Raw genomic sequence first — 12,410 nt, forward strand, 5'->3', positions numbered from 1 at the left:
CGTATTGGTTAGCTTCTCGTAATAACAAACTTACATCATTCTTGGTACCAATATCGCTAGGATATTGGATTCTGGTTTCTATCGATATACGATAAATATTTATGTATATTATTTTTTTTAAGATCTTTTACTTTTACTCGTGTCTTAGTGAAATGTAAGTAGGAATATGTTGAAAATGACTTTGATAAGACAAATAAGAATCGTGATCTGAGGTCGTAGGATCACTATCTAAGTAGACAAAAGCAGCAGCATCAGAATCATCATCATCAAAATAATCGCTGGAGAGAAAGTCTAGACTATTTAAAAAGATTATTTTTCCATCACTTAGACGGTATTTTATGATATTAAATAATACACGTGTCATTTTTGGAAAAATCGACTGGAAATAATATTTCCTCACGAACTCATAGAAATCCTAAAACAAAAATACGGTTTGTCACTTTATCCATTCTTCTTGCCTAAAAAGCAGTTAAGAGTTTTTGCAATATTAGGCAATTAATGCGTTAAAACTTTAATAAAATATTGTGATTTATTTTTAATACTCATTCGTTAATTTGGTACAAGTATAACCTAGTGACAGTGTTTCAAACCGCCCCTTAGGCCTTTGATGTGGTCGTAACCTTCTTTTGATAATATTAAGAAAAAAATAAAAACAAAACTAGAATAAGTTCCTAGAAACATGGATAATTACATTAACAGCTTTCAACCTAACATTAATCCCCCCTTAAAAAGTTTATTCTTGGAAGCACTACACGCTGTGAAGTAGTCGCATATAAATTAATTAATTGAGTCTCTATTCCCAAGTCTTAGAGTTCAATCTCACTTGACCAGTACTGTGCAGTATACCATACTTTATGGTAAATGTATAACATACCACAACTACGGTATTAGTTTTCCCCTTGTCCCTATAGACTTATGTATGCTTTTGGTTATGCAAAGTTGAGTTTATATGCTATCCCCTTGGAGTCTTTGGGTAAAGGCAATCCCTTGTATCGACGCTTAATGTGTAGCCAAAATGTAGGGCTTTAATGCACTATCTTGATAAACTACTACGACTCCAAAATTTTAACGTTATCGCTTAAAATCGTCGTGCTAAAAACCCACCGTTGTGTAGGCCGACCTCGAATTCAATGTTTTGTTATAGCAGCAAGAGAAGAACATCATCTGTAAAATAAAACAATTGTCACAGTTGTACACAGCTTACGGAGGCAAATACGTAGCGTACGGAGACAGTACACAGTAGAGCCATTGTTTTAAGGTGAGACATAGACGAGCAGACAGTAGACAGTAAAGCAATAGTTTGAAAGGTTCGTTTTAACCCCTTGGATGTAGAATCCTAAAATCAATCTATACTTCTATACTAATATATAAAGCTGAAGAGTTTGTTTGTTTGAACGCGCTAATCTCAAGAACGACTGGTCCAAATTGAAAAATTATTTTTGTGTTGAATAGACAATTCACCGAGGAAGGCTTTAGGCATTAATCATCACGCTGCGACTAATAGGAGCGAATGTGAAAAAATCAGGGCAGGTATAAATCATAACTTATATCTTCTAACCACGGGGACGAAGTCGCGGGCAACAGCTAGTTTATAATAAAACACGTGTCATATGATCAAATTCAATCTCTCTTTTACCCGTCAATAGTTCACAGCACAAAGGGTTCGTAAACTCACTACTTATGCAAGTGGAATCTCCATTGAAGTGATCAGGCTTTCATTTTGAAATACAATTTTTGACGTTTTTATTTTCACTCTTTTACGGTATTTTTTTAGCTATTGTTTATTGAGTGGTCAGTATTGCACGTTTTTAATTGTGGGGTACTCTCATGCTACTTGGACCTAGCTCTATAATGCTGTAGGTTATAAGGCATCAGTTAATTAACTGTCTTGTTAAATATCCAACAACTCTCATCTACTTTGCTCTATTGCTTCTAATTAATCAGATTCGAAGATTTCCTCGCTGTCATTGAAACACAATTGATTCAAAACTTTATTTTAGTCATTTTTCTTTTAGTCAGTCTTAGCTTATGATTTTTTTTTAGTTAGACATCAAATTGATGAGACATATATAGCTTTAACACTTATAGGTATATTTTGCTCAGATAATTATTTTGTAAATTAGCCTTTATCTTATTGGTTTTGTTTCGTTAAAGTCAATTTTAATTTTGTACGCTGGTTTATTTATTCAATTGCTCCCAACTATTCCAAGTGGGTATAGTGTCGCATTGTCAACCCTTATCAGTAGTAGTAGCCAGTTTCAAGTGAGAAGAATACGACGGGGAAAACTTTAAGATAAGTTTCTTTTGTTTATAAAGAAAAAAAAACAATTTTGATAATTGTATAAGAAATATTTCTGCAAGTTTTGATATTGTTTTTATTTATTGTATGTCGCGTAACAGTGTATTTTTTTTGCTAGCTACAAATATGAATTAAATATAAAATATCTAGCAGTATTTTAACTGCCCTAGCAATTGCAATTTCACCGAGATTTCGGGTCACCGAAAAGCTCTGTAAGAGGTATTTATTTTGTCTGCCTCGCTAAACCCGCGACCGCTCGCGCCTTAAATCTCGCCTAAGGTTTTCATCCCTTGCACAGCAGGCTTAGACAAAAACACTGTATAATACTAGTGTGCCGAATAGCATTACGCCATCCTAAAACGGTGCTAGTACCAATTGTCGGGTCCGTTTGTTTTTCTGACCTTCTAAAGGATCATCTCGAAAACACATTGAATTCTCAAAGCCCCCATTTGTAGGCAATGGCATGACGACATTATAGTTCTGTGTAATTTGGAACTGGACGAAGGAGTTTAGTTGAAAATATTTTTGAGGGTGTTAATATTCTGTTTATTAAGGGTCGTAGAAGAATTAAATGTTTAGATGTGGAAAGGGGAAGGTAGAAGCCTGTTTATACGTATCTCCCTTAGGGCTGATGAACATTTTTTGTGTTCACATTAGGATCCAAGTTTTTTAACCTACGTATTTATGACGTCAAACCCTTCAGTAGCCATCGGTAGCTAAGTCAAATAATTATGAACTGATGTAAAAATCATCAATCCGGGAGGAATTTTCAATATTTTTTTGAGCCACGTACGTACTTAAAATAATGTTGAACGAATGTTTTATTAGCAAACACTCAACAAATTAATCACATCATCAAAACTTCTAACTAACACATGCAACCCGATGCGGCGACGCTCTACTTAGGCAGAAAATGTTCAATTACTCGTCGAGAGTGGCGCCAACAGTCTACAGTTTTATACTAATTAATTTATAATTTAAATTTAAATTCTTCCAAGTTTTTAAATTAGCGTAGATGTACTTTATTTTAAATGCAATTGCATGAGATAATTTGTTTTGTTTGAGATAAATTAATTAATTTAAAGCAAGAGCGGATTTGAGGGAGACCTTTGCCAAAAGTGGGGCACAGTAACTAGATAAAAAAGCACCATAATCATCTTTTTAGCGAACTATAACTAGCTTGATTAAATACCAAAATTGTGACTGAATGAAATCACGATGGTCAATTGTTTTCAGTTTTTTTTTTCATGAAGTCTTATTTCAAACTTCTATTACCAAGTATCTTTTTTTTGTTACATTTAGATAGTCCACGTACAATACTAATCCATCTAAATTAACATAAAGCTAACAACAATATAGCTCATAATAAACCGTACACTGTTAGCCACAGTGAATGGCCCACGTTTTTATTGTCCCACATTGAATATTACGTTTCAGCTGAATATTGTACAGTGAGTTGTATTAACTCCTTTGTTGCGTGTAACAATGGCTGGCAGTGTACAAAAGTAGTTTGGCCTTTTTATTAATTGTTATGATGTTTGTTACTCTCTGAATTGTTTTGATTATTATTGCATGTTTAATTAGTAAACACTTGTTAATTAATATTTAAAAGGAGTTCGGTTGTATCATTCATTTCATGAGTAAGGTCTGGGTCTCGATTTTCTTTAAATACGAGCCAGTACACAGCTACCTGTTTTTTTTTTTTAGTTTTTGTTAATTTAAGTTAACGCGTTAAAATGATTGTGGAAATAAGAATTTAGCAACATGAATCCCTTGCAATAAATTTACAGCTTTTGGTACCCAGTATGTACCTTATTGTTTTGAAACATCTAACAATGCAGTAAATTTGTAGACACTTTAAAATATTCAAAGTTTGTTATCATCTTAAACTTTTGTGAGAACTTTTCTTTTTGGAAGTGACGTTGTTCTTTCTGATAGATACGACCTGCTAGCAAAAAGTATCTACAAACATTCACTTAGTGTTATTTTTCTTCCTTCTCCTCCAATATTTCGTCTATAATTCAAATTTACTTTTTTTTCAGTTAACATTTTTCTGTTGCAACATAAACAAATTGAAAACAAAAATGAAAACAAATTTTGAAAAAAAAAACACCCTTTTTGCTTGCACTAGATACGCGCCGACAGGTTTCCGTTTTGTGTATTAAATAAAATATAATGAATAATTTAATTTAATACCAAAACAGAAACACGAACAGAAAAAGAATAACACAAACATTTACCCCCCTAGATGTGACAACATAAACTTTGGAATACAAGTACGCTAGATAATGAGATGTGCCGTCGTGAGAAGTGGGCACATTCGCTTTATTAAACCAACTGAGCCAAGACCAGGTAATTCATTGCAGAGGTAAGAAACGAAGTTATATTGTAGAGTTTACCTGAGTATTTGGTAACTTAAATGAATATACTATAATAGTTTTTGTTGGTACCAGATCTTTTATTTAACAGCTGCCACTACTTGCAAAGGTACGCTAATCGATGGGGTTGTCAAAGATTTCTCTTTGCAATGATGGACATTTAACATTCCTAAAAAAGTTTCAGTCGGCCTCGCGCATGAAGGGCTCCATTTATAAATACAGAAAATAATATATTATGTTTTATGGGAGCCCCTTGCATTTTATTTCATTAACCTAGTAAAATGTTAATTACTGAGGTTGATGATAAACGACCTAGTGATAGTCACAACAGCCTACAGGCAGACATACGAAATCTTAGTAATAGGGACCTCATTCATCTTTTAGGCACGAAAACCTTAACAAAATGTAGTACCTATTGCCCAATCAGTTTTTGACACCTGACTTACAAAAACTTCAAAAATGAGCATCCTTGGTATGTCTACCTTTTCCTCTGTATTTGACTAGGTTTATCTTGCTAGCTTTGCCTGCGTAAAAGAAAACATATTTTCTCAATATAAAAATATAAGCTTGCATTCTCACCTGCTCGATGCACCTTAGAGATGACATCAGTATTATTTTTAAAAGGAACGTTACTTGGTGATAAGGAATGCTTAACCCACTTTTACAGCGCGTGGTTTATCTACTCGCTCTTACCGTGAGAAGTACTAGTAATAACCGTTACTACGCTACAGTGCTTATGAGATATTCTCGACAAGAATATTTTTATTCAGAAAAGCTCGTTAACGTTGGATTGAAATTGTTTCACCTCCTATTTAGTTTTGATGAACTGTTTAAGTGATATGACTGTCTTTCCTTATTTTCAATAGGTATATTTTCTTTAAATCTGGTTCGATTCGCGATATTTGGGCAAGCATAGAAGATGACAGAATTTATTCGAAATTTCATTTACCTTTTAAATAAACATGATAGTGGACAATGGACAAACAATTCATGTATCAACGGTAGTAGTAAATGGTAGAATTTTTCTTTTGTTAGTATAACTACTTTAATTTAAATTCAATGAGCATCATTATTATTAAGAGAATTTAAACAAGAGATGCTGCCGTCAAAATCACTCTACATAAAATGGATTAGCCCTTAAAACTTGCACAGTCGTAAACATAACTATTTATGATTTCGTGGTACAGGGGCTAAAATCACTAACGAATAAAATAAAAGCGATGATCTATTATTACGATTTTCCCCAATTTATTACTATTGGAAACTAGCACAACCTGCGTCCTATTCATTACAGTACTAAGGGCAAATCCCCATACTTTCCATGATTGATACCTCATAAAAAACTAACGTTAGATCGTTCATGCTCAATTTAACAGACCTATAAAAGTTCCCAGAACATTACACTTGTTATTTATTTAATGGAAATCTTCACACATGTAAGGAAAATTGTTTGTATAAGAAATGGGATTTATTTATTAACTTGCTATAACGGCTTCCATTGTTTTAGTAAGAGCTCAAATTTTAACATTATTTAGTCGGTCAATTTTTTTCTTTTCAAGTGTCTTTAAACAGACATCTGCTGACCATAATCAATTTCTGTTTGTAAACGTCTAATTACAAAAACATTAATCTTATCTCTTCATTTATCATTCACTAATTAATCATCATTCATTCAAAGTTCAGTAATTTCATTTTCTTTTTAATTATTTTTGATGGTCATTAAAAAACACTGCAGCCATACCGCAAAACTTTTTCACGTCGAGAATCTAAATTTAAAAATCTGCATGCAACCTCATTCCATACAATATTCAGTCTACATAGATCGTCAACATTTTTATAGTTGATTTCATCAGTATTGTTGTGATAAATAAAACTCGAGACATATTTTATCATGCCGTTGTGCTTATTTTTACGTGACATTTCCTTTTATAAAGATTGTACGTGAAGTCAGCGGGTATTAGATTTGCGATGCATTCTTCTTGGAGTGTATTCTTGTTATGTAAGAAAACTCTTTTGTTCGGTTATTCACGTTTCGTATTGCCACTGTATACAGTCTTTGTAAGGTAGATAGAAAATATTTATAATATTGTATTCAAATACAACGTTTTTGATATAAGCTATTCTTTCCGCATGACCAGAACTTCGGCTATTGGCCGCTTGAATAAAAATATGGTTACAATTTATTTACGTTAAACATAACCTGAGAACACGTTCCATTTTCATGGTTTTAAATTAAAAAAACAGGGGTACAAAATATTAAAGCATTTAAAATGTTTTAGATCCCTGTAATCCCAAACAAAAAACTCGTCGTTATGTCTAACCCTCTAGGATTACATTTCCATAATTAATTTTCAAACATTTTGACATCTTAACAAATGACTGTTCTGTGATATTGTTCGACGATAGTCCTAACAAATTGTGGGTTAATTGACTGTTTAATTGAGACGATCAATCTATTCGGATCAACCAATCGTATTTAAGCCAATAACTCGGATGGCAAACGACTGCATGACTGCGACAAAACTTCATCAAACGAATATAAATGGAAGGATAGTTTAGCTGGATATGTATGCATATTATTGTTTTTAATTTATATGAAGTGGAGCGAATAAAGTAACAAGAGTGGGAGAAAATAGATACTTATATACTGTTAGTTAGTACATTTTTTTGTGTTCTGAAACCTAGCTACTTAAAATTTTTCTGACGTGATCGTTTTGGTGCTTTGACTTATAATAATTACAAACATAAATAAATGTACTTTCTAAAAAGTCCATCGATCCCTGACTATCTTTGGTTTTTCTTCCAAAATAAAGAAAATGTTTTTTTTGCAATATATTAAAATCGATATACTCGTTGGACTCCGAGTTTTTAATCTCTGGATCAACGACATCCTTCCAAATATATTCGTTACGTAAATTGAACTGTTATTTTTTCTTTATATATTATCTTTCAGGCAAAACGTTTTGATAAAATTGTTTTATTTTGTTTTCAGGAACGCAGAAAACAGTATGTTTTAGCACTCTGTTCGATTAATGGCCTCCGAAATAAATGGGAATAGTTTGATCCGTTATAGAGTCGATTTTGTTTTGTGATTTTTGGTCGACCTGTATGAAGTAGCTTATTGCATATTATTACTTATTGTAGAACATGATCATCATATTGTAATATGCAGTGCACAGAATTTGAAAAATCTTGTCGTTTGCCAACTAAAATTAAACAAGGTTGGGTATGGCAGTGTAATTTAATGATGCAGGGTTTTTCTCTTTATAAGCAGAAAAACTGTCATCATATTTCCAATATTCGGCATTTTATTCACGTTTCCTTCCTTCTTCATGTTTTCCTGATCTTCGTATCAATTTTTTTTATTCTGCTCAGCACATTTGAGATTAGTACTAGCATTATTTGATTTGTTCTATAAATATAAACAAACATAAAATTAAAACTGTTTTGCTTCCACTCCATCGTTCTATTCTCACTTCAATTCTTCCCATTTTGTTAAGAAAAACAAGAACCATTTATATACTTAAACTATTTATATCTATAGCTTCCCCTATAGGGCTCGTACTCCCAAGAGACTACACTGTCTTTGACTCAAACTGTTTGCCGGCAACACTGGCATGTTGTTACTTTCACAGATCTTTTTAAACTCTATATTTATTGATGTCACACTGTGAGAATTATTTGTTACATAATAAAGATAGGAATTATTCTCAAATAATGTTAAACTATTTCCGGTTAAAAAAATAAAATAAATGGCGTTAGTGCAAAGACATGATTATTCTTAAAAAAAAATCTGTACATTTGCTGTAAAAACCGTTACATAAATCGAAGAGACCCAATTTATTAAAATGGAAAATAGTCCAACGTTGTGCAAAAAACTAGCAACAAATAAACCGTTCGGAAACTGAAATAAACCTTTTTTAGTTTGAAACTATTCGGTGACGCGCTAGCCGTCGGTATCCAGTAACTGGGTGCTGTCAAAAGTCGCGAATTCTCTGAGGTTTCGGCTTTCAGGATCTACACGCATTTGCTATGAACCCAAGCAATATTGTTACTACTATTAACTTTGTGGAAGAGAGACGCCACCACGTAAAGTACTATTGCTATCTCTTTCACAACGGCAACTGTTCTGTTTTAAAAGTTCATAGTACAAGTATTGAATGCCAGTGGTTGCTATTAAAACTCTTGTTTGCACTTGTTCAGGAATCGAATTTCGAAGCGTATTTTATCACGTGCGTACTTTTGAATTTGACTTTTGGTTGCTATGCGGTTACTGTTCGGATTTTTTTTTACTTTTAGTTTCCTTTTTTTGTAAGTAGTTAAGATATGGATCAATTAAAAATAATAATTATAATTGATGTCTGTAGAAAACATACACGCAAGTAAAACTTAATTTGTTTCTACAAGTTTGGGGTTTTCTATGTGATCAAGTATGAGGTAATGTTAATCTTCAAAGTAGTTTCCTACGAACGATATTGCTACGATTTAGCACCGAAGTTCAAAGTTCAATTTTATAAAATTGAATCCAATAACACCAGCGCTGTCTGTTGTGAATGACTTCATATAAAACCATTTCAATATGAAATAGCCGTTTTATAGTAGTGGGCGCTTAAAAGATATTGCATTAAAGAGTCATCAAATTTATCAAAGTATACTTACAAGCGTTTAATATATGAAACAAGCATACGTTTTTTTTTAATGATTGCAGTATTAAGGAGGTACTAAGGACAAAGAAGCTACTAGTGAAATCTTATTGGACCAATATCGAACCCTTGAGGGACACTGACAAACATTAGCAGAGTCTTACCTTGTCTGATTTTTTTTATGGAATCATCTTGGTAATGCAAAGTGCATACATTTTTAAAGATAAAAAAGCACTGCAGACTTTCATGTATAAAAGAAAGAAAGAAAGAAGTTAGCCAAAGATGCGGGCAGAAGCAGAACAAAATAAAATATAACTTTTGCCAAATACGGAAAAAACATGGTACCAACTTAAGTACTTATTTAATTTAAGTTAGGGGAACTCGTAATAGCTTTTACGAAGCTAAGTTTTATACGGAACGTGGCCGAAAATAAAAAAGTTCAACTAGATTACCGGTTGATATCTCAAAAATTATATTTTTATTAAAATCTCGCACATTATGTTGACTGATGCTAAAAAATGACAATTTATACAGTTTGTGGCAATTTTCGTTACGCTGGCATTGTAATAATGTTTAAATTAATATTTTTTATTAATCCAATCGGAGTCCATTTTTTTTACGAATTATGACTGTGCTTTGACGTTATTTAATTTATTCGTTATTTCATCTTTAGGGTTCCACACCCAGAGGTTGAAAACGGAAACCTACTAATGAGGTTCCAGTGTCTATCTGTCCGTCTGTCATCAAGATGTATCACACGATGTATTTTGTTGACTATACACAAAAAAAAACATACTTTTTAAATTCACGGCTGTCTTCCTTTAGCCAATTTATACGTTACACTCAACACCGCGCATCTGGCTCTTACTTGACTAGTTTTGTTACCAGTATCTTTATGATTTATTCAAAAATGATCTCTATGGGTAAACATAACATTAACATATCTTTTTCACTTTTCTATTTTTATATTATCGTCTAGCTTTTCCGTAACAAGTTTAACTAAAGCATTTTAAATTCCAAATGCACTTACACTACCCCAAATAAGTTGGATCCGATCCAAGGCTTTGAACTACTAAGTACCAAAATATATTATAAAATGTTTTTTCTTCATTTTCTAAATGACGTGAATAATGTTCTAGGATTCCTTTCAACAATATTATTAAATGAAATGGATTGACCGATAAAGAACATCACTGAATAATTGTTTAATTTCTGGAAATTCTAAATCTCGAATGTGATTTTTTTCGAAGCTGTCGTTACTTACATCCTAAAAAAACAAATTTTCAACGCAATATATTATCAAAGCTAAATTTATCACTACTACTTTATCACAACTACAGTGAGCGATGTTCAAGGTTAAATATTTTGAATCTGATTTAAACGTTCAGATTCTTAATCAATGTAAAATGGTTTACTTAAAATTGCTTAAATATAACCTCTATTTACATTCCAAAATTCCACTTTCTCAAATGGATCCATTGAATAAATCAAAGCAATTCGAAACCAACTAGGAAGGTGAAGAATAATTATAATTAGTGAAGCGATTCGACTAAGGAAATTTAATAATCAAATTGTGAACCGGACTCACCAAATCAAATCACATGATTGAGTTAAGTAAATCCTTGTTCGCAATTGAGTTATAGTTCAGGCCAATCATAAAACTTTAGAAGCGATAAAAATTGAGAATTGTTGGAAAATTGGCTGGAATGTCTGAGTAGACCAGTTTTTGTGGTGAGTTCAACTTGGTTCTTAGTTTTACAATAGTTTTTAGTACAAAAAATATGATATTACAACATTAATTAAGATGATTGTAAAATTACTATTCACGGGTAAAAATACCTTGTTTTATGGAAAAAGGAGCAATACTAATCATATTTCTCAATTACTCTTCTGAATATAACGATAACCATTTCAAATTCCAAAATATGGAAATCAGGTTTTCTTTATTCTTGGTTTTTATTACTTATACTCAAAATAAATTAATAAAATGCTCTATACATAAACATAAACAACAAAATCTAAAAAACAACATCTATAAATGTAACATCATAAACATTTATGTCATCAATGGGTTTTAAATAATTCAAACACAAAAAAATAAATTCATGGAAACCTGTGATGGAAACCGTTTCAAAAAGCTTCAATTCAAGACTTCAATTTCAAGGAATCAATTCCATTCGATCTGTCATTGTAATTGCAAAAACTAAACATACAGAAGTATTTCTACAGTCGATCAAATAACATTTCTTTCTGCAGTTACTAGGAGGCCATAACACTTGAACACTGCGGTTAGCTTAGGTGAAGCTAAGTATTGGAACAGTCACTCAAGTATGGGGAGAATAAGGCGTGTCCCTTTTACAGCGGAATTAGGTTGACTGGGTATCAAAGGATAATAATAATATTAAACGACTTTCGCACAACGCCATCTAGTCTCAAACTAAGCAAAGATTGTATTATGAGTACATCAGATAAACATACTTATGTATTCCAAAAAATATATAACACACATAATATAAGACACAAACATTTGTTTTGCCCTGAGTTTGAATCGCAACTACGAAATCCGGTTAAGCAGTCAGGGCCTCTAACCACTAGACAAAAACCGCCAAAATATCAAACATGTCGACTTTCCATCTTAGTTACACCATTGCGAAGTGTAGTGAAATTTGAAAAATAGGGATCAATTTTCTTGTTGCGTCTAAAATGTTTCATTAAGTACCACTTCATATCACACGATACAAACTAACACACCTATCCAATCTCCAAAATGGCCGACAGCTCATAGTTCCCAGTACCTGTAAAGCATTATTTTTTACGACATCCGCTCCGCTTGCTTCCGCACCTTAACCCAACCCTAGTTAGAAGCTCAAGCGGTAATGTGTTTGTACACTCGCACTTTGAAATGTGTTCAGAGATGTTCAACGTTTTTTCCTCAATACATATTTATCAGGTGGAAAATAGGAGAATATTGTCATGTTTTTCTGCCCCCGAGAAAAGGAAATTGAAAAATATTTTAATAAATTAACTTTTGAAGATGAATGTCAAAGAAAAAGTCATCGGAAGTGGCCTTTAGATTTATAATTTGTCTTA

This window comes from Trichoplusia ni, chromosome 6 (genome assembly GCF_003590095.1).
Source record: "Trichoplusia ni isolate ovarian cell line Hi5 chromosome 6, tn1, whole genome shotgun sequence".
Classification (NCBI taxonomy): Eukaryota; Metazoa; Arthropoda; class Insecta; order Lepidoptera; family Noctuidae; genus Trichoplusia; species Trichoplusia ni.